The sequence below is a fragment of the Protopterus annectens genome, chromosome 6.part0, assembly GCF_019279795.1.
Source record: "Protopterus annectens isolate FY-2018-M chromosome 6.part0, PAN1.0, whole genome shotgun sequence".
Classification (NCBI taxonomy): Eukaryota; Metazoa; Chordata; order Ceratodontiformes; family Protopteridae; genus Protopterus; species Protopterus annectens.
In genome coordinates, this window is record NC_056737.1 from 1,151,535,521 (window position 1) to 1,151,560,107 (window position 24,587).

Sequence of the window (24,587 nt, forward strand, 5' to 3'; positions counted from 1 at the left end):
CTAAGAAAGGAGGGAAACGAGCAAACAAGATAGTATTTTTTTTTGGTTAAAACAGGCTAAACAATGCAATAATACACTAAATAAACACATAAAAGGCTAACACACTTGAGTGGGTAGCCCTAAACAGTAAATACAATCAAAATTTTACAAAATTAGCAATTTAAAACTTTTTAAATGAAGCACAGAAAGTACACAACTGAAAAATGATTTAAGTGGCAGTAATACAGTAGAATAAGTAGCTAGTCTACATATACAAAACGTCTATATATACAGAAAAGCAGCAAAAACACACTAAAACAATTCAGATGCAGTGCAACCTAGAGCACTTGAGTTGTAGCAATATTAAGGCAAATACAGTTTTAATAAATGCACTAAAATATACTCTATATTTCCAAAAAGTTTGAAAAGCACAGTCAGAACACAAGGATATTCAGACAATTTTATTTTTTTTTAAGAAAGGGAGAAAGAAAAAACAGTAAAATGTAAAATAAAGCTTTTAAATGAAATCTAAATCATTGTAGAAGTAAAGCAGTGTGCACATTACAGTGTTTTATGGTAAATGGGGTGAAATAGGCAAGTAATGTGACATTGAAATAGCTGCAGGGTGAAGGTCCCATTCGACCATGATTTTGTGAAGAGGGATGGGCGGCAAACTCACACAGCCCCAGCTGAACTATACCTCTAAAATGTCCAGATTTTTGCAGAATGAATAGATTTTTCCTTCTTATTTTTGATTTGTTTCTCATAACATATATGGTTTTATGACAAATCATTTAGGAATGAAGTCACTTAATAATGACAGACATTAAGTTTTAGACTTCATACCCTTCAGAAAAATGCATGCAAGACCTATTATTCTGTCAACTGTCTAAGTTTATACAAGAGCAATTTTTAGTACTGTTTGTATGTTCCCCCAATATATTTGGCCTTGTCCAAATTTCATGCGTTGAGGTACGTGCAAATAAACTGCTTTATAGAATTAGATATATCCAAACCTCTCAACTTTCCTCAATTTTGACTCAAAATGTTGCTCTCCTCCTAATAATCCCTCCGCAAAATGGCAAATTTGGAAGAAAATGTGGAGGGTTACAGTTATTATACAATTGTAATGATTAGAGATATAGATTACTTTTAATTTCAGAAATGCATGTAGATTCTCTTATTTTGTCAGCTGCTCTAGTTAACAGTGCTAATATTAAAAATGTGTCCCTTCTTTGTAGCTTACCAGCTGTATTATTTGGCTATTTTACATTTTTGCATCACATTTTTGGTCTGTTTTTCATAAAATTGTGGTTTTCTAGCAAATTAGTGGCAAATCATTAAAGATTGAAGTTGGAAAATAATGACATACATTTGAGTTTCAGATTTCATACCCTTCATAGGTTCATTGGTTCATAGGAGTGTACTAGGCTAATGGCCCTGGAGCCTATATAAGCTTAGCCCAAGAAGATTCCCTGGCATCATGCTGCCCAAAGTTAGTTCCCAGTGCCCCTGTCAAGCAAGGGCACTGAAATGATCCCCAGAGTGAAATTCCTATTGCCCATCCACTTGTCAAGATTTCTCTGAAAGAGGCCCAATGAAGTGCTCTGCTTGACGTGAATGGGAAGTTTGTTCCAGAGTATGGGAAGTCTCTGGGTTAGGAACCTGTCCCTCCAGCATGTTCTGTTTATTGTGATAATGAGGTTTAGGTCCCTGGAGTGTGTGGCATGGAAAGATTGGGATTTTTTTAGGTGTAGCATATCTAGCAGCACTGGGTCAGGCATGGCTGTGTAGGTCAAGAAGAGATCACCTCTAAGTAGGCGATAAGAGACAGAGTATAGCTGGAGATTTTTGAGTCTGTCCGTATAGGGCATGTGTCTAAGGCCTAAGATCCTCTTAGTGAGGAATTTTTGTGGCCTTTCCAGTTGTTGTAGGTGTCTAGTGAGGTACATACCAAATGAGGCATTGTATTCTATAATAGGTCTAATGAGGGACAAGTAGAGAGGGATTATGACCTCTTTCTTCCTGGATGAGAAATGTTTTGTAATGAGATGTGCCACATAGAAGGACTTTCTGACTACAGTGGCAATGTGGCTATCAAAGGAGAGGTCGCTGTCAACCTGTGTTCCCAGGTCTCTTATCACACCTTTGGTGTATAGTGGACTACTGCCTATGTGGTAGTTCATTGGCACCAAATTTTTCCCAAATGGAATGACAATGGACCTTTTGGCATTGCGCATAAGGCCATGGTTCTAGCACCAGTCATTTGTGTCAGTGAGGCCTTTTTGTAAAATGTCTACATCAGTTGGAGAATCAATAATGGCTCCCAGTTTGCAATCATCTGTGAACTTGGTTAGCTAGAGTCCCTTTGTGTTGGCTTGAACTTCAGAGAAGTAGATGCCAAACAGAAGAGGACCTAGGACCGATCCCTGTGGGACACCACTTGTAACTGGTCAGTAGTCATATTTGGAGTCCCCTACTTTCACAGTGTGGGTTCTATCAGTGAGCCAGTTGGCAACCCATCTTATGACATAGGGGGTTATGCCTAGTTTAGTGAGCCTATCTATGATTCCTGAGTGAGGGATGGTGTTGAAGGCCTTGGCAAGATCTAGGTAGGCTTTGTGAACTACTTTGCCCTCATCCACAGCTCTGGTGACAGACGTGAAGAAGTCTATCAGGTTGAGTGGGCATGATCTACCTTTCACAAACCCAAACTGCATGGGGGTCAGAGCTTGGAGATTCCTTATGTCCTTACTTATAAGGTCCATGATGATGTACTCCATAGCCTTACATAACAGACTCATCAGGCTAATGGGGCGGTAGTTCCCAGGGTCTGTAGTCGCTCCCCCTTTGTGGAGTAGGATGACCATAGCAGTGCACCATTCAGTAGGAACAAACCCTAAAATGAAGCTGTGATTGAACAGGGTACTCAGGTGTGGTTCCAGTTCACTTTGTAATTCATGTAAAACACAGCCAGGGATATTATCAAGTCCCATGGAAGCTGTATTCTTGGCTTTAGACAGTGCAGTTTTTACCTGTGTAGCCCTGATAATAGGGACTTTGCATTCCTCAGGTATTGTGTTAGGCTCTTTAGGGGGTTAAAGGGGGGTAAAGTTCGCACTGAACCTGTCGGCCAATATGTTGGAAATATCAGTTGCTTCTGTATATGTATTGCCATTGTGCTGTAACTCAGAGTATTGTCATGTAAATTCTTGAGATAACTATGGAATGCCTTGTGGTTGTCTTTAGAATCTGCAGCAATTTTGTTTTTGTAGCTAGCTTTAGAGGATTTGATGATGGATCTCAGTTTTTGCTGAGGCTGACAAGGGTTTTTTTCCAGTCTTGGGACTTCACCCTTTTCTGCAACACTTTTTTTCTTCTGTTGTAGAGTTGTTTATAGTGGGGGACTACCAGATTTGCTTCCTTTTTTTGGAGGAGAGCATCTTGGTTCTGTTTGGTATAGCCCATTCCATGCATTTGTGTATGTGCTCATACAGTGCATTGGTGTATGATTCAGTCATCCACCTATTTTCTATTTGCATGAGTGTTGTGAAGTTAGCCACCTCTGTTTTTAGAAGTCCAAAATTGGCTTTGGAGAAGTTTTTTACAGTGGTTTCCTTTGGGGGGATGAGGGTGGGATGTGGACATCCATGGTGATTATCTCATAGTCAGATCTGACCAGGGATGAGTTGATTACTGGTGTAGAGCAATGGTCGCCCATGTTAGTAATGACCAGGGCAAGGATGTTTCTACCCCTTACCCTTCAGAAAATTTACACTAATGCAAAACCTACTATTCTATTATCTTTCTAAGTTTGTAAGAGCAATATTTAAAAATTGACCTAATTTGTGGGCCTTTGTCCCACTTCTATTTATGGCTTTGTCCAGGTTTCTTGCTCTGAGGTTGAGAGGCATGACAAATGTGTCAGGGCCATCACCATCATCCAGGGACATTTCAAATTGTGGCATACTTGTTGTATCCCAGTCCTCCATTTAATGACTCTGGATGTGTCCAAGCAAGGCAAGGAGCAGTTATGCAATGTTAAGTGTGCAGAGTATTCCCCCATCCAAGGTAGGCACAAGCACTACAGTGGCTTTTCATCTGTCCTTGATTTTGCAGAATGTTCTGGTTTTCTGTCATATTTTTATACTGTTGATTTATGCTTCTTATTCAGAAAATACATGTTGTTGCAGTGCCTGTTGCTCTGCGTTTAAGTAGCAATGCTTTAATGACCATCCATTGAGACTGTAAGATGCAAGTAAGCTTTAATAAGCATACTGTTAAAGAATTACCAATATTGAAAACCTTTTTGTTGTTGCCATGCAGAGAATATTTACATCACTAGATAGCATATAAGCCTTGGGCATTGAAATGCATATGGCAGTATGTGTAATAAAGGACAGGATTACAGTATTTTCAGAAGCTCATTACATTTGTTGGAGACTTGCAGTCATCTTTGCAGGCTTTACCCGTAAACTAAACAGAATGCCAGTCTACCATGCGTAGTCCATAACCTGTACAGTAACCATTTAAGCAATTTATCTTGAGCTTGATTCTTGTTTGCTGTTCATGTTTTACTTTGATCATGTTTTCCCCACAAAACAAGTAGATAGTTGTTGTCAAGCAACAGGTCATTTTTGGATAAGAAATATTTTTACAAGTGGACGTATCACAGAGATTGTTACTTTCAGCATGTTACTATAAAGCTGAGTATAAATTATAATTAGAACTGCAGTGCAAGGAGAAGTGGTTTAAGTTGAGTGCTGCTTGCTTTTTTATGTTTGATTTTGACTGACATTCCAGTAATGTATTTAAAAAGTAATTTATTTTTTCATGCCTCACAACCTTTTTGTTTCCATCTAGATATTAAGTAAGCTGTCATGTAGCCAATGCATTGACATTTTTTTTCTTCTACACTTCATTTTGCCTTGATTGGGCTCTCATAATGCCCATTTGGCACCCAGGGTAGCATATTTAATTAAAGTCCCAGTTTTTGCATTTGTTAGCATAGCTGCACCCTTTGTATTTGGCCACACCCCTTCCCATTGGCTCCACCCATTCAGCTGTCTCCTGCAGCCCCCCCTTTGATTTGAAGCCACCACTGACTGTACATACCACTGCTTAACACTAATGCATCCTACCGTACACACCACTGCTTAACACTAAAGAAACTCAACTGGCTGGAACTACCTAATCACCTTAGATTCACTCAGCTTGTTCTGTTATCTTTCTAAGTTTATAAGAACAATATTTAAAAATTGACCTAATTTTTGGGACTTTGTCCCACTTCTATTTATGGCTTTGTCCAGATTTCTTGCTCTGAGGTTGAGAGGTATGACAAATCTGTCAGGGCCATCACCATCATCCAGGGACATTTCAAATTGTGGCATACTTGTTGTATCCCACTCCTCCACGTAGTGACTCTGGATGTGTCCAAGCAAGGCAAGGAGCAGTTATGCAGTGTTAAGTGTGCAGAGTATTCCCCCATCCAAGGTAGGCACAAGCACTACAGTGGCTTTTCATCTGTCCTTGATTTTGCAGAATGTTCTGGTTTTCTGTCATATTTTTATACTGTTGATTTATGCTTCTTATTATTCAGAAAATGCATGCTGTTGCAGTGCCTGTTGCTCTGTGTTTAAGTAGCAATGCTTTAATGACCATCCATTGAGATTGTAAGATGCAAGAAAGCTTTAATAAGCATACTGTTAAAGAATTACCAACATTGAAAGCCTTTTTGTTGTTGCCATGCAGAGAATATTTACATAACTAGATAGCATATAAGCCTTGGGTATTGAAATGCATATGGCAGTATGTGTAATAAAGGACAGGATTACAATATTTTCAGAAGCTCATTATACTTGTTGGAGACTTGCAGTCATCTTTGCAGGCTTTACCCGTAAACTAAACAGAATGCCAGTCTACCATGTGTGGTCCATAACCTGTGCAATAATCATTTAAGCAATTTATCTTGAGCTTGTTTCTTGTTTGCTGTTCATTTTTTACTTTGATCATGTTTTCCCCATGAAACAAGTAGATAGTTGTCAGGCAGCAGCTCTTTTTTGGATAAGAAGCATTTTTACAAGTGGGAGTATCACAGAGATTGCTACTTTCAGCATGTTACTTGGTACTTTTATAAAGCTGAGTATAAATTATAATTAGAACTGCATTGCAAGGAGAAGTGGTTTAAGTTGAGTGCTGCTTGCTTTTTTATATTTGATTTTGACTGACATTCCAGTAATCTATTTAAAAAGTAATTTATTTTTTCATGCCTCACAACCTTTTTGTTTCCATCTAGATATTAAGTAAGCTGTCATGTAGCCAATGCATTGAAATATTTTTTTTTTCTTCTACACTTCATTTTGCCTTGATTGGACTCTCATAATGCCTGTTTGGCACCCAGGGTAGCATATTTAATTAAAGTCCCAGTTTTTTGCATTTGTTAGCATAGCTGCACCCTTTGTATTTGGCCCCACCCATTCAGCTGTCTCCTGCAGCCCCCCTTTGATTTGAAGCCACCACTGACTGTACACACCACTGCTTAACACTAATGCATCCTACCGTACACAGCACTGCTTAACAGTAAAGAAACTCAACTGGCTGGAACTACCTAATCACCTTAGATTCACTCAGCTTCAAATTACCCACAAAATAATACACAGACCACTCACATGCCCTTCTCTACAAAACATTCTCAAGCAGTATTCCCACCACGTTGCCTTCACTCAGGTAATCAGAGCCCACCAATAACTTTCAAATCCCATAATACAGCTGGTGACACACTATACTCATTCTGTGTCACTTGACAGTAGGACTTCCGGACTATCCCACTAAAACAGGACAACTGTACATGCAAAGTTAAGCACAATAGCTTAACTCCTCCTGGCTCTGTTCTGGTTCATACCCTGACTAATTTTGTCTCCCTGTCAGATCTCTAGACAATCTCCAACCCCTCACTCTCCAGCTCTCTTATCTTATCCAGTAAATAATGTAAATATATCTACATTTATAACTATATACTGCTTTTCATCACTTCTGTGTAAATTAAATTTGGGTATACTGCTGGATACATAACAGCAACCTGTTTATTGTTGTATAACACTCCTACAGAAATCAAATTGTAATAACCTCTGTCTTGATTGTATTACCCATTGCATGATTCTAAAGCCCCATTTCTATTGCAAAAAAATATAACTTTAATGGAGCTTTTCTCCCTGGGCCTCTACTGAAAATAGGCTTGAGTGCTTAGTCAGACCACCCCAGTAAACAAAAGGCAATAAATACATATGTAATTCTTGAAAATATAAGTTCAATTGTGGTTAATGGGTTTTATTGTCTTTAAAAGTTTTGAGATAAAGAATTAAATGTCTTCTGGCATATTATTATTTGGTCCATATTATCTGGCTTTGTTCTGTATATTATTTATTTATTTATTTATTTATTTATTTATTTATTTATTTCAGTTTGATGACTTGGGTAGTTCACTGGGTCTGGTAGAGCTCATTTTCAGTGGAGACCCAGGGAGAAAAGCTCCATAGACATTGACAATTATACAAAAGTTATAAACACAGACTTTGACAATTATACAAAAGTTATAAAGTTATAAACAGTGGTAGCATACAAATGATGAAAAAACATTAGTTATAAAAAGGAAAAATGTAATTCATACAGTCTAAGTAATATTTACAAAGTATAAACACTACAGGTTTGTGTACAGAGATTATGTACAGAGAAAAATCTTTATTTTGTATTCAGAGTTAGAATTCTGAAGAAGAAGAACGGGTAGGGTAAAGGTTGATTTATAACGGAGAAAGGAGCGGGAGTAAAAAGTGACAGAGGTTAAGATAGGAAGTAGATGCAGAAAGTAAAAGAGCAGTGTATTAGCTGGTTAAAGCTTGTAAATCTTGGGTGATGGTATTAAGGAGTTATGTAGTAGTTATGTAGTAGGGGAACAGAAAGTTATATTGTGTTATATTGTGTAACACAAATACCTTCCAGTCTGTTTATTTCCCAACCATCTTCAACACACTTTTAAAACAACATAACTTGGCACCTCTAAAAACTCTACAACTGGACCTTGCAGTACATTATTTTAATAATGCTTTCCTTCAAATACTAAATAAGCTTGCTTCAATCAGAAAAATTTATATCAAAATGAAAAAACTTCCCTGGTTATCAAAAGAAACAATTCTACTACTTAAGAAAAGGGGCAGAGTGTGGTCTCTTTTTCTTACTAACAGAAGTAACGGTAATCTCACTGCCTACCAACAACTCCAATATCAAGCCAAAAAGCAGATTAAACAAGACAAAAAACATACTTTTAATCTTGTCAAGTGTCAACTGAAATACCAAAAAAATCGCCAAAATTCCTAGCAATCAATTAACCTCCTTCTTAATCCAGGATAACCCACTACCCCAGTCCCAACAACTGACAGTGCTACAGAATGTATAGCTTCTCAATTCAATTCCCATTTTATTACGTCAATAACCTCACTACTAAACAAATTCTCCTCTTTCCATACCCACTCCCACTATCCAAACTGCTACCTTATTCAAGTTTGAACCCATCCAAACTAGTTACATACAAAATCTACTAACCAAGGAAAAACCTTGGACACTCACCGCTGATCAGCTACCTGGTGAATTTCTAAAACTAGCCACTACATCCATTGCTTACCCTATATGTATTCTAATCAGTTGCTCTATCTCTGAACAGTATGTACCTCTCCTCTGAAAAATATCCCATGTCATACCCCTTCATAAAGGTGTCCCCTCAACAGATGTATCCATCTACAGACCTATAGCCATTCTCTTACCTGTAACCAAAATCTTAGAAAAGTATATACACAAACAAATATTAAACTACTTCCTGAAGAACAACATTTTATCTGATATACAACATGCAATATGGCTTTTGACCCAGACATAGTACTAATATAGCCCTCATAAGTTTTGCCAGTTCCATTAATCACCTGAAAAACAAGAACCAACTTGTCTCTGCCACCTTCCTCGATATGTCAAAAGCCTTTGACACTGTGTCTCATCAAATCCTTCTAAATAAACTGGCCTCCTACAATTTCCGCAGTGAAGCCCTAAGCTGGTTCCATAGTTACCTCTCTAATCTAAAACTCTCTCCCAGCTTCCCATCTCTGTAAGAATCCTGCAAGGATCAATCCTTGGACCACTACTCTTCATTATTTTTATTAATGACCTAAGCTCTGCTGCTAACCTTGCCAAAATCATACAATATGCGGATGATGCCTCCCTCATCCACTTTGCTCCCACTATCGATGAACTTCAAATAAAAACTCAAGCTGCCCTCAATAATATTGCAGACTACTTAGCAGTCCATCAACTAATACTAAACCCCAATAAAATTAAGCTTATGGTCCTTTCAAATACCTCCATACTAAATAATCAACCACCTCTCTCTCTATCTTTTCTTCCAATGGCACTAAAATAGAACCTGTCGAACAAACAAAACTTGTCGGTGTCACTATTGACAATGCATTGAGATTTGACAAACATATAGCACTAACAATTTAAAAAGTCCATGTAAAACTTGATACTCTGTATAGGGCCAGATCCTAGCTTACCAACCATGCCAGTCTTGCAACAGCAAGAACCCACCTGTTATCTTTACTCCTTTACTGTTCTCAAACATTCACCAACCTTCGCAAAATGGAAATGAATAACCTCGAATCTTGCTATAACAAGATAGCCAAGTTTGCCTATAACCAGCCTCAAAAATGACATCATGTTATTGCCCTCCACCACATGAACTGATTAGAATTCCCAGACTTACTTATACTAAGTCAAATATTAATTGCCCATACATTCATGTATAAACCTGATAACTGCCCAGCTCTATTTGACTTTGTTCAACACTATACTAACCTTAAGTCTTTTAGGTCAGCTGATAAAGTGTTGCTTAAAGTTATCAAAACTTATAACTCACAAGGAGACTCCTTATACTGTCATAAAATTGCTAAATACTGGAATTCTCTTCCTCAACATATTCTTTTCATCACTAATACTCAAAACGTTCAAACAGGCCCTAAATCGATACTTCTCAAATCATTGGATATGTTCCTGTTCTCCCCAAGACTAACCTGTTCTTACCTTCCTCTACTGACTCTTTTCTTGCCCTCACATAGCCTTGTGTCCTCCCAGGTGATGACACTTCCACCTTTCGTTAGATAATTCAATTCTTCTTTTTGTTATTTACTTAGCCTTTTATATGCATATATATATATATATATATATATATATATATAAATACAAAAAACGTTTGTACAATACCGATTTGTTCTGAATTTTCTGATGTAATGATGTTTTGTTTATTAATGATGATTGTCAATGATGTAGCATATGTAACCATTACAACCTTTTGCTTTTTATATGGTCCTCCCTCACATTTTGTATTTAATGGCTTTAATGTTTAACTGTGTTACTTCTCTGGAGCTTTTCTCCCCGGGTCTCCACTGAAAATGGGCTAATTGCCCAGTCGGACATTACCTGGTAATCAAATGTAAATAAATAAAATAATAAATAAATATTCATTGTTTATTGTTATAAAGCACTTGTAGGTATTGAAAGCCGTGCTAGATACCACAAGAGTAAAAGTAAGATTAACTAAAGATTAATTTTTTAATCATTAGAATTAATCTTGATTTAAAATTTTAATCACTCAACAACTCTATATATACCTAGATATATGCTAGAATCAAAGTAAATAATGTCTACATTTCCTGTTTTGCTTAGTTCATTATACTAAGCCTGTAATGTCCCTTGTTATCCATACTATTCTTGAATCTTATACCACTCTATTTCGAAAGTATTCTAAAGTGTTTGCATATTTCACCAAGTATGTTTACACTGTGAGCTCCTGCTGAAGTTTTAATTTTATTTAATCCAAATTATCCTGAAAACATGCAAGTTGCAAATCATACTTTCCAGAATTCAGATATCAATAGGACTCAGAAAGAATGTATTAAAGCAGTTTGTTGGATATTATGTTATTCAGGCTGTACTCAAGGTTTCAGTCGCTGTTCCAAGAGCAGAGCAGTTCAAATTCTTCAGTATTAGCTGTTATGGCATGACTTCAAATTGTTAACATGACTCCTTTATGTTATATAAATTGTTAACTATAGTTAAGACAAGGCTCATATGTATACATGCACTTTAGTTAGCATGGTAAATCTAAACAAGATATTTGTGCTTCCATCATTTATTTTTCTATTACAAAGTTTGATAATTTTGCCTATTTTAGCATGAGTCAAAACCCTAAATGAATGTTTGTTGAGTTCATACGGAAAAGTGTTTCTGAAATCCCAAGGAAGAACATTATACCAAAACTTTTTAGGTATAGCTAGTCTTTACTTAGTCCAACCCATTGCATTATCTATCAAACTTTCAATAATTTACTAGATGTACAATATAAATCCTCTGTCACTATTCTTTAAATTTGGATCTATGGATATACACCTATCTTTTTTTTCTCGGAACACATAGCTAGACTAATTCTCACTAGATGAAAAGAGGCATACTCCATATTACTTGTTTATGATATATAAAAATGTTTACACCAATATTCTAATGATGACTTGAAAAAGGTGTTATTCTCCAAAAGTGGACACAAATGTTTCAGCTATCAGAATAGTCTCATTTACCAGGCAAAAGGATATGAGAATCATTTTTGGCATTCATTATGATAATTTTTGCTCTCATATAGTCATTTACAAAAATGTATAAGACATAATATTCATCCTTCAGTATTTTCTACATGAATTATCCTAATAACCCTAGATGATGGCACTGGCATTGTGGGGAAAAACACAGACTTGTTTGGTTGTCAATGGACATATCAACAAATCAGCTTTTTTTTGTATACATTTTGCCCTATGCCTTCCAGACTTCAATCTTCCCAAAATCCACACTAGCTGTCTTCCAGAATATATCCTATTATGTTAGATTATCTCTACATTGCCTCAATTTCCTTTATAAGAATGGTAGAATATATGTATATTGATTTTTTAATATAGCAGATTGAGCTAGCATTAATTTTCTTCTTAATTTCCTCTTCAGTTCCATTATTATTGAGTTCTGCAGGCATTTCTTTAAGTATTACTATTATTATTTTTTTATTATTAATAATAATAATAGTAATAATAATAATTAGGTCAGTGTTACGTGACTTTCTGTAAATGATTACTGATTGTTTATTTTTATGCATGAGCATTTTAACTGAAGAAAAGAACAAAATAAGTTTTAAAATGTTACTACAGTGACTTAGTAAGAAATATATGCAACTTTCTCTGTATTCAATATTAAAATAAAATAAACAAAAAAGAAAATAGACTAAGAGTCCTCATTCAGTACAAATCACAAAATCATACAGCATGAAAAACTGGAATGTGGGTGTGTGTTCTTTATGTATGATTTAGTTACATCTGTGAAGATATGTGAAGGCTGCCAGCCTAGCTAGATAGAATTTTATAGATAATTCTGTCATTTGTAAATATTAATATAACCCACAGGATTGTTCTCTTAAATGTGAAAAGACTGCATTGGATGTTGAACTGCAAAAATGTAACCACTTTGCACTCTGCTGGAGGAAAGTTGATAAGTCAAGCATTGTATAATTGTTTGATCTCAAAACTCAGAACCGACATGTCTGGATGAAGGAATTTTTCCTATTGTTTTGAGACTAGTTAATTATATAATGTCTTTAATTGCTGTAGTTTCCTGACCAGGTGCAAGCTTACTAAGCAATATTAAGGTAGAGTTTCTGTTAGTCTGGGAAAACAGAGAATTATTAAGAATGATGTAAACTAAAATGAGTCAGCAGGATGTATTATCAATTTAAAGGACTTTTTTAGAGACAGAGGGAGAGCTTAGGGGATTTGTCTTGAGAACATCCAACTCACCTGCACTCTGCCTGTGTCTGTATGTAAGTAGGATCTGAAACTTTCATGTCTCTCTTAGAAATAGCTAGGAAATAGGAAGATTAGAATAGTTGTTTACTGTATTGATGCCAGATCACTGCCTCACATATATACTCAAGCTTAAGATTAACTGCTATCATCAACCCACCTATAGAACTATAAGAAGCAACAAAAACTTTGATCCCCAAAAATTTAACAAGGAACTAAAGGCATGCAACTGGTCAGCCCTAAAAAGCCTCCCACTAGATGAAGCAGTCATTTACTTCAACTCCAGATTCCTGGCTATTCTTGACCTTCATGCCCCCAGTCGTACTAGTAGAACCAAGGTCAATACTGCACCTTGGCTCACTAAAGAAACTAGGGCCAAATTTGCATTAAGAAATAAAGCATGGGACACCTACCGGACTACTAAAACCCAACCTGACCAACTATTATTTAGGCAACTAAGAAATGATGCAAAACAATCTGTAACTATCGATAAAAAGAAATACTACTACCGCCTACAGCAAGTACACAAAACGAAACCTCAGAAATTCTGGACGGGAATAAATCAACTCCTCCACCCAGGACAAACCACCACCCCAAGCCCATTTGCCACTAATCAAAATCCCCCAGAAGACATTGCCAACTCCTTTAACACCTTCTTCACTGAAACCATCCAAACTTTAGCAAACCAGCTCACACCCACTGGTTCTAATCCTAACACAACCAATTCCAAAGCTATAACTCCCTTCAGTCTCCAACCAGTCCCCACTCAACTCATTAAGACCCTGCTTAGAAAACTAAGTCCCACCACCCTGGCTGCCAACCTCCTCCCAGCAGACTACTTACAAAAGGCTGCAGATGCAATTGCATACCCCATCTCTGTCCTTATTAACCGATCCATATCAGAAGCCATTATCCCCGACATATGGAAAATCTCACATGTCATACCACTTCACAAAGGGGGCAGTTCCACTGAACTGTCTAACTACAGGCCCATAGCCATTTTGTCACCACTAGCTAAGATCATGAAAAAGTGTGTCCATATTCAAATCATGAAATATCTCACGCAGAACAAACTTCTATCCAACTTGCAACATGGCCTTAGGCCTAATCACAGCACTACAACAGCCCTCCTCTCTTTCTCAAACACTATAAACCACAATCGTAACAATAACAAACTGTCCTCTGCTCTCTTTCTAGACCTATCCAAGGCCTTTGACATGGTGGATCATAAAATGCTAATGAATAACCTGGAGGCCTATAACTTAAACAAACAGGCCCTCCAATGGTTTGAGTCCTACCTACAAGGCAGGCAACAGGCTGTACTGTGGCAGGGAAAACTCTCCTCACACCTCTCCATCAGACTTGGAGTCCCCCAGGGCTCAATACTAGGTCCCCTTCTTTTCTCCATATTTATAAATGAACTTAGCACAGTCATACCAGAGGCTACCTGCATTCAATATGCAGATGATTCGACCTTCATCTGCTCTGCCTCCACCCCAGCAAAACTTACCACAATAACCCAAAGCACCTTCAACAAGTTTGAAAATTGGCTACTAAACCAATGCCTAATACTAAATCTCAACAAAACTAAGTTACTTCTCTTCACCCCAACATATAGGACCTCCTCACCACTGTTCAACATAACAGCTAATAATGATACCATCATCTCCCCAGCAAACCAAACTAAGCTGTTGGGTATCACGATCGACAACAACCTCAGGTTTGATGCATCAATCAAACTATAAAAACTATCAATAAAAAATTTGGTAGTCTCTACAGGATCAAATCATTCCTCACCCCGCAAGCTAGAATTGCAATTGCCCGCTCCCATCTCCCCTTCTCTATGCCTCCCCTCTCTTCTCCCACCTGAGTAAAACCAGTCTTAAAAAACTGTCATCATGCTACAACCACATTGCTAGATTTGCAACTGGCTCACCCTACCATACCCACCACTGCCAGAACCTGAATCTCCTGGGCTGGCTGGAACTACCCCACCTCCTACAGCTCAACCAGCTCAAAGTTGCCCATAAAATCCTCCACCATCCGGATACCCCCCCAGCCCTAAGAAACATAATCTGCCCCTACAGCAACAACCGAACACTCCGCTCATCCACCAAACTCCTAGTACTTACGATCAAATCCAAACTCCTAGTACTTACAATCAAATCCAAACATGCTGCAGGTGACTCCCTCTTCACCAACTCTGTCGGTAAAAACTGGAACTCACTACCAGCTGACATTACCCTAGAGTCTTCACCAACTATATTTAAACACAAACTTAAAAGCCATCTCAAATCACACTGGATATGTCCCTGTACCAACCCAGACTAGGACCCCACATATCGCCTGCCCATCCATCTCTCCTCATTCAACCAATGAGATCCTTTACGTTAGCTACTCTAGGTATTGTTTGTGTAAATATAATTTCTTAAACCCAAGGTAATATGTTATCTTAACTACTGCTTTTAATTGAAAAGTATGCCTTAGGCCTCATGGATGGATGGATGTACTGTGTCTGCAATCAGCTTGTATGTAACCTCAATTTATTGGATTATCTATTTTGTAATGCCTATAACTTAAGTGCTATGTTCCTAATATTTGTAATTTGTAATTTCTATATGTAATTTGGAGCTTTTCTCCCCGGGACTCCGCTGAAAATGGACAAGTATCCAGTCGGACCATCCCAGTTAACAAATGTAAAAAAAAATAAATAAAAAAAATACAATATTCTGATTATTTTAACCATTTCTCTGTGATCTCTGAACTCTTGACTAGCACTGTGTAGTAAGAAGTATTGTCTTGCATTTTTATTTTTTATTATTAAATATTTTTAAACCTTTCAACTATGGCTGTTTTATGTAGAGATAATTTAAGCTCTAGAGTACATTGCATGTATATAGTGATACTGTCCAAGCCACTCCAATAAGCCTTAAAATGTCCTGGTCACACTTACTAATTGGATAATAATATTGCAGAGTAATAACTGGCTAAGGTCCTTTTTAGTAGGTGATAAGTAAGGGTCCTGGTGGCAGTGATTACTACTTTATAGTCTGGACAGAAGAGGCACAACTAGTGAACCTGTGGAAGCCTTCCCCAGGAGTGTCTGTGTGGTTGTATATAAATCATATCTCAAAATGTATGTGTGTGTGTGTGTGTGTGTGTGTGTGTGTGTGTGTGTGTGTGTGTGTGTGTGTCTGTGTGTCTGTGTGTCCTCTACTTGGGCAGGGACATGAAGCACTGGTTGGACAGAAAGATTGCTAGGAGGACTTGGCTTGGGACCCTGGCTAAGGACCCCTCTCTATAGCTGTGCCAGTGGGGAGTCTTATTGGGGATCTGAAGAGAAAGAGAGAAACCAGCCCCAGACTGACTGTGAACTCTATGTACTCTTAAGGGAAATTGTACTTTACTGTCTGTGTATTTGTTATCCTTCCCAATGTGGATGCCCCTCACTGGTGTTAGTGGTGAGGATTGAGGCACCTTGATTACTGGGCCAGTGCACAGGCATCACAACATCTAGTATATGTAAGATATATGCACACACACACACACACACACACACACACACACACACACACACACACACACACACACACACACACACACACACTCACACACTCATGTACGCAAACACATACACACATCATTTCTGAAACTCATTATTCCTGTTATATGAATATTATTTTTAAGTTATAGAAATCGTCAAAAAATGTGCCTGCTTTAATGCTTATGAACAGAGATCATGGTACAGTGAGAATTGGTAAGTTTACTCTTTTCTCCACTGTAGTGTGATCTCGGAGTTGGTATATATAATTTGCAAGGGGTCAGCCCCCCACATGGACCTGCAAAAATGTTGAAGAAGCTAAATCTTTGTTTGTAAATGATTTCTTTAAGTAAAGTGACTGTTTTTTGTAACTGCGCCACAATGTACATTCAGAGGGTCAGAGTTCTGTGTGACATGCACAATAGCTCTTTTGTTCTTAATATTTTTATTTTTAGTATTCCCAGCATTGTGAATGGTCGTTATTTTCATTTTTTTTTTCATCTTGGCTATTTAAATTTTGATGTTCTGGAATTTGATCTACTGAAGTAGATCCCTTTACTCACACAAATTTAAGACGTGATAGGATAATACCACTGAGAATTCCCTTTAGCACTAGCATGTCATATCGACTACAATAGTATTTCCTTTCCAAACTCCTTCAGCTCCTTCTTCAAGGCATCTATAATGAATTAACAGTTGACGTAGGCATAACTCTCAAATCTGCAGAATTTTGAGGACTTCTCTAATTTGTGCCTCCTATTTTTGGTCTGTTTCTCATAAAATTTGTGTTTTTAGTTAATTTTATTGCACAATTCTTTCACTGTAGGCGTAGTGTTGTCGTATTCTTCCTCTACCCATTGTGGTCATTCTTCATAAAACAGATGGTAATAATTAAAAAATGCTGTATTATGGGAAGAAACAGGTTCAATGTGGCCATTTTTTAAAAGAACGGGCAGAGCTTATTTAAATAATTTGCCCTATTTACTGAGTATCCTTGCTATTATTTAAACTTTGGAGATGATGTATTTAAATAACTATTGTCGGCCCAAATGTCTGATCATATTTATTGATTTGTTCTGGATATTTATTGATTCTCACATTTTTTATTAAAATGAAACATGCATAGTTCAGACCAAAGGAAACATTTAAAACATTTATTTATATTTATTTATTGACATTTTTCCACTTGGTCAGGAACCCATTTTCAGTGGAGGCCCAGGGAGAAAAGCTCCACAATTAATACAGTCAAATAATAATAATATAGACACGTGATAAAAAAAATTTTAAAGTGAAAATATCCAAACTCAAAGCTTGTATGTGTCTATCTGGCACATGTGCACGACTGACATTTTAGAAATCGAAAATCTCAGGAGGAATATTTTAAAAGTGTGTGTACACATTAACATTTATTGAAGTCTTTGGTGGCACTAAATCAGGAATTTGTCATACCACATGCCCTCAAAGCAGCATTGTTATCCACAGTTCCAGTTTTAAGGTGCATAAGTTCAAACCTGCATAAAATAAACCACATATGCACATACCAAAATAAGTAACTCAGGTCAAACAACAGGAAATGAACTCTCTGATCTGGTAAAGGCATCATAGAGTTGATTGTAGAGAACTCCTAAAATCTAATCAGATTCATCTCTAGCAAGGAGGATATCACACAGATCTGGGTGCCACACATTGGGTCATTTCTTCAAGAGACCACCTTTGAAAACAATCCATTCATTCATTCATTTTTTAAATAGTTTGCCTTGGTGAGACCAGACTTACCTAGACTAAACATCAGTTTCCATCCCATTCTGTGGGATACCAGATATTTCCAGGCAAGCTAAGACATAATCCCTCCAAAGTTCCCTGCATCTACCCTGGAGGAGGTCTTCTTCCTGTGGCCCCTGCCTGGTATCCTTTCTGTGGGAGATGACTAGGAGACATCTTCGCAAGGTATTCAAACCACCTTGTATGACTGGTCTCAAAATTAATGGCTTCATTCTGAAAACCTTCTGTACTGTTTGTATCCCCTCTGTGTTGTAAATAGTGAGCACAGGTACCTTGGAAAGTAATATAATTATCTGTTATCTCAGTCTTTCAGTCACCACTTGATGCTCATAACCATATATAAGGATGAGACAGAAGACTGGATGGTGAATTGATAGCTTTATCCTGTGACACTGTTCCACAGTACATTATAACCAGTATAACACCACCAGTACTGTGTTATGGAACCATCTGTTATTCAATCTACCTGTTCCATCTACCTTGACTTATAAACAGAAGTCCCAAATATTCAAAGTCCATCAATAAAGCTGCTCACCCATATCCACCTGTGAAGAGAATTTCATTTATTCCTGAGAAAGCTTTGTGAATTCTGACTTGCAGGTGGTGATCTTCATTCCAGTCTGTTTCACTTGCAGCCGTAAACCACTAGCCTTCATGTTGAAGAGCACAGTCGCTTAAGGCTAAGAAAAGAATATCATCTGCAGACAGCAAAGATGTATCCTTGACAACTCCTACAGGATGATCTAAAAATCTAGACCATACCCTGATATCCATACCATGGAATTACAAACAAGAGGGGACACAAATTATACCTCTGCTAGAGGCCAGTGCTCACTTTCTTTGTGTTTGCCATATGTTAATATTTTTTTTCCATTCTTGTATTCACATTTGGATGCAGTTGACATAGCAATTTTCCTAGCTTTTGTTTAACACTTGCTTATTTGAATTTGATCTGTATTATAAAGTGTTTTGTGATAAAGCATTACAATAAAAGATGTGTTGGGTAATGTTAGACTAGCAGTAAATGAAGTGTCTTAAATGACTATTTTTGTCATTTTTATTCATGTTTACATCGGGTACCGCAAAGAATGTAAACACAGCTCTGCTCAAATGCAAGTACCGAATGGTACACAGCAGTGGCCCTCTGACCTTGTACTGCTGTTATGCTTTCCAAAAGACATTTTACGATACACAACCATATTTTTCCAAGCCAAGTCCAAAATACGCATGTAATCAACAATGGCAAAATCCTGCAGCCCCACAAGAGTCTTTGACAAGACAAATATTTGTCCCACTGTTTTCATGGCAAGTGTAGATCACCCATTACTCATCCTGAAAAAAAAGTAAAAGTGTTTGACTGATGGATGTACACTCCCTTCATGTATTCTGCCATGTTGCCCAATGGATGGATGAACAGTGTGATACTCTGTAACAAAAACATGCCCTCCTCTCCCCATGTTTGAAAATGGGGATCGGTATGCCATTATTCAAGTTTGTCAGTAATGTGCCTTGCCTTCCACACAACATTGAAAAGGCATGTCAACCATAGCACCCCAACAATGTCCACTGACTTAAGGTTTTCTGCCTGGATCCCCCAGCTTCAGAAGCTTAAAGGTTAGCACATTTTTCTCTGGTGTTGGACATCAGAAGGACATAGGTTCTATTTCTATGGCAGGAATTTGGATTAAATTTCCATGACTGACACAGCACTGAACCATAGCAAGGGTGTTGCACACCTAAGGATACCATACTTCAGCTGAGATATCAATCTGAAGCCCATTCTGCCAGAGTTGGTAGTAGTTCAGGTGGATATCCCATGGCACTTATAAAAAGAGTGATGGATGTTCTCTTGTGTCCTGGTCAAACGTCCAATAGTCAGCATGAGCCATCTACAGTCACCCTTGAAAAGAGGTCATTGTCTAGTGGGACTAACCTTAACAGTGTGTAAATAAATACAATCTCCTCCACTCATACAACCTTGTTACAATAGCTTGTTTAATCACTACAGTGATTTAATTTACTGGAACAGGTCCACTTCCACTGTGTACTTCAGACACTGTTCAGAGGAGGGCCTTCCCTCACACTCAGGATGTCCTCACAGTGACACTGCCACCTTTTAACAATAGCTATAATAAAGGTTAATATCCTTCTTCCCTCCTGAGTCCCTGGATAGCTTTACTGGAACCTTTTTAGGCTATCATTCCAAAGTATGTTTCCACGGCCTCACAAAATTCCTCCAGATATCCAGACGTTCACTTTGGTAGCTGCTGCACCTGCTTTCTTTGTTTGCAATTCCTTATCCTGTCAAATCAAGAATCTCCACACTTCCTATCAAGTTTATGGACACTGGAAAGACTTGTGGAAAGATGGAAGTAGAGTTTGCAAGGACAGCTTTTTGTTAGGTGGTACTTCTAGAAAAGTGCTGACCTGAGATAAATCTAGAATGCATCTCCAAGTACTCTCCTTCCGGGGAACCAGGAAGAGTCTTGAATAAAAACCTTTTCCCAGGGCTAGCAGTGGAACAAGTTCTATCATCCCCTGGGAGAGAAGGTCTTGGATGAGGGGTGGAATGATTTGGGCTTGAGTGGATGGAGGTAGTACAAAAGGTTTTTGGGATGAATGATTGACAGATATTGTTATTTCTGTAATCGTGTTCAGCTGCAAAACAAAACAGACATTGACAGTATAATTCTTTATAAAGTCCCTGCCTATGACAGTCACACTTCCATTGCCTAGCTGACATTAACAAATCTTTTGGATAAGCAGCAATAAGAAGTAATGTTCCCCACTGGGTCACATATCTGGACAAGTGTAGACAGTGGCAGCAACAACGATAATGTGGTCACCAGACTGATGAAGTAAAGATCCTCAGACTGGCAGCAAGATAGTCTGAGGATCTTACACTCATACATCCACTTATGTAACCCCATTCTTGTGGTCACTTATGTTACTCTATGCCTGTGGTCACTTACGTAACCCTACACCTGTGGTCAGTTATGTAACCATGCACCTGTGGTCGCTTATGTACCTCTGCACCTGTGGTCACTTACATAACCCTACCATTGTAGTCACATATGAAACTGTACACCTGTGGTCACTCATGTAACCATGCACCTGTGGTTGCTTGTGTAACTCTACACCTGTGGTCACTTATGCAATCATGCATGTGTGGTCACTTTGGTAACTCTACACCTGTGGTCACTTATGTAACAATGCACCTGTAGTCACTTATGTAGCTCTACATCTGTGATCACTTACGTAACCCTACCACTGCAGTCACATATGAAACCCTACACCTATGGTCACTCATGTAACCATGCACCTGTGGTTGCTTGTGTAAGTCTATGCCTGTGGTCACTTATGTAACCATGCACCTGTGGTCACTTTGGTAACTCTACACCTGTGGTCACGTATGTAACAATGCACCTGTGGTCACTTATGTAGCTCTACATTTGTGGTCACTTATGTAACCCTAGCCCTGTGGTCACTTATGTAACCATGCACCTGTGGTTACTTAGGTAACTCTATACCTGTGGTCTAAATGGTCTAAATTCAAACAATTGGCACATGGTACATCAGGACGTTTTGGCCTTTGTTCACCAGCTGGACATCAGGTTAACTCAGGCAGGATAACCCATCAGTTTTGGAATACTATAACAGTGATCAGTACGGCATTTACTGTTCTGATAACTACTTACACAACTATACTTTTTGGCGAAACAAATTCTATGCCTAAATGATAGATTCATATGGGTTAAACTATGGAAAGTACAGAATTTGCTGGAGGCTGTTAATAATGTTTTGAAATGTCTGGGCTGACATGACAGAGTCCCAAAATATGGAGACTGAATGGCTGAAAAAAACAGGTTTACACATACCAAGTCTGAGATGGACATTTGTCTGAATGCTCAGTTTTATCAAGGCATGGTGATGTTGGAGTTGACACATATAAGAGGGGGTTGCTTTCCCCATGCAAAAAACAAGTTTAAAGGGGAAGAGAAATGCTTGATATTCACTCTTCTCCTACATTTTCAGTGTTTTTTTATTATTTGTCAGCTCTCGGCATTACAAGTGCCTTTTTGGTCATCTAGTCAACAGCAGTACATACTGTTGCATAACTGCATCATATTTTTCTCCACATGGTCTGCTCTGCATTGAGGTCTGTAATAATACTAAAACAACTTTGCTTCCAACTCCTGCATCCCAATGAAAAACGTTTTCTTTATCTATTCTTAGGCTTCTGTTACTCGCAGTAAGTTATATAGCTTCAGCCTTACAACTAAAGCCTTTTCATATACTGGAGAATTATAAAAACATTTATCCTTCAGGCTTGCTTCTAAAGATCATATTTATTATTCAACAATAATTCAGTTTCCTGATTCAAGTTATTAAATGCCTTCCCTAAATCAGATTCACCATCATAAGATCCATTTCTGGAGCTCAGCTAATTCAACTCATTTTATGTTTAAAACATTTGCTCATTGTTTCCATAAAAGATAATTATACTCCTTAACCTGTTGCTTAAATTCCTTTTTTTAGCAATCCCATTCAAAGAATAAAATATGGTGTGTGCAGAATAATCCATTGATTACCAAAATTGCCAGGTATCAAAGCTATCTCCAAAAAAGGGAGCATACTTTACATATCCCCACACTCGCACACAATGATGTCTGCACCCCTTTACTCATATGTGCTAACTGTAGCCCCACCTCTGCCCATCTCCCCAAGTCTACATATTACATTATTAAAACCCATCTTCCAAACAGTACCTCATGGACACAGTACACATACACACAAAACACTAAGGGTTCCTCCCTAGCCTTTTCTCTCACTCTAACCATACACACACACACACACACACACACACACACACACACACACACACACACACACACACACACACACACACATTCCCACACTCACCTCCTGTTACTGTCATTGCATGTAGATTTTTTTCAGTAAAAGCAATGCTCACTGTTGTTCTTTCAAGGTTTCCTACTCTGGAATACCAATCTATGCCATGATCTGTGGCAGCAAAAACAGCTGACACTATTCTGTGCATTCAGACTAAAGCGTGCAAACCAAATAAAACACTTCAAGTTCCTCATTTTGTTTTTTGTTTTTTCTCAATTGTTTTATTGAGAATTTTAGCAACAAAGCATTAATATATAATAGAAATATTATAAAACAAACATACATATCTAAAAGAATGATAAACAACAACTAAAATAACTATTTACAATGGTGTCTAATATAAAACAAAACTTTTTAAGAAGAAAAAGAAATGTGATGAGTAGTTGTTAGTTAATTATTAAAGTCTGTTTATCCCGGAGTTCTTTGAATTTCAACCACATATTATATAAAGAGGTGATTCTTGATGTCGATTGTGAGAAGTTCAAGATGACAGACTTCAGTTGCCAGGTGTACAAATTTCTTCATAGTAGAAGTCATCTGATTTTTCCAGTTCTAGGTGATGACTTTTCTTGCTAATGTTAAGATGCTCCAAAAAGAGGGTATTTTATTTTTGTGACACAAGTGGGAATAAGTATATTAAATAAAATAAGACATTTGGTCAGTATAAATGTATTATTAAAAACAGACTGTAAGAGAGAATTCATATTATCCCAATATGTTTTAAATTTTATACAATCGTAAAAGGTATGCTGCCAATCAGCTTTTAGTTTACATCTCTAGCATCCTATGTCGTTGTATACATCAATTCATGTTTATGTGGCGTAATAAAGGTTCTATGTAAGAACTTCCAAGATAATGTTGTGTTGTGTCTTTCAGCTTTTCCCGGTTAGGGGTCGCCACAGAGGAACTCCAGTCTGCTAATGATTTGCAGTAAATTTTTACGTGCCGAGTTGCAGCTCTGACGCACAACCTTCAACGAAGGTACGCCCATTCATGCATGTCTCTACACAGAAGACACTCTAGCTGAGAATCGAACAGGACAATGTCTTACTGTGAGGTGACAATGCTACCGCAGCACCACCACCGCAGTACTATCCTCCACCAATTTGTTTTAAAGATTTCAGTATTAGTTGTTTATCATCTTCACTTGGGGAGTTATTATTAACATGTCTAAAATAATCCCAATAGATTTCTCTGTAACATACTGATTTCTTAACTACCATATATATTTTAGATAGAAGTCCCTTTTCAATTATATTCTGGTGTATTAGAATAATGAGTAAATGAATGAATGTGGGGAAAGAATTTCTAACTATTGGTTGCATTAGATTCATCTTTTGTTCAACAAATTGTCTTCAATTTTGAATTTCTAACCACATATCTTTGCTTAACTTAAACTTATTAATGTATGATCAACATTTTGTAACTTCCTATTGTCT

The 24,587-nt window shown here is 37.6% G+C and overlaps 1 protein-coding gene across 2 annotated transcripts in view; it reads left to right on the plus strand.

Moving 5' to 3' along the window:
* KCNH7 (potassium voltage-gated channel subfamily H member 7) overlaps positions 1-24,587 on the plus strand; it is a 2,626,261-nt gene that overhangs the window by 1,800,184 nt on the left and 801,490 nt on the right. The window lies entirely within an intron of this gene.